The sequence below is a fragment of the Otolemur garnettii genome, unplaced genomic scaffold (genome assembly GCF_000181295.1).
Source record: "Otolemur garnettii isolate 467f Iridium unplaced genomic scaffold, OtoGar3 scaffold00011, whole genome shotgun sequence".
Lineage (NCBI taxonomy): Eukaryota > Metazoa > Chordata > Mammalia > Primates > Galagidae > Otolemur > Otolemur garnettii.
Window position 1 is genome coordinate 25,781,755 of NW_003852406.1, and position 260 is coordinate 25,782,014.

A 260-nucleotide genomic window follows, 5' to 3' on the forward strand; every position below is an offset into this window, starting at 1 on the left:
CTCAAAGGCCGCCCGGCTCGCTCGGCTCCGCTCGCCTCGGCGCTAGCAGGGAAGGGGCCGGCCCGGCACGCCGGGAGGGAGCTTTTAAAGCGACACACACGCCTCCCAGCGCTGAGCGCTCAGGGCCGAACGTGCGAGCCGGGGGGTCTCCCCACCAGGGCGAGGGGGAAGGGTCTCCGGCTTCCGAGCTGGGGGCGCGTTAGCCAGGCCCGACGCTTGGTGACCTGGGGCGCGGAGGAGCAGCGGACTAGGGACAGAGT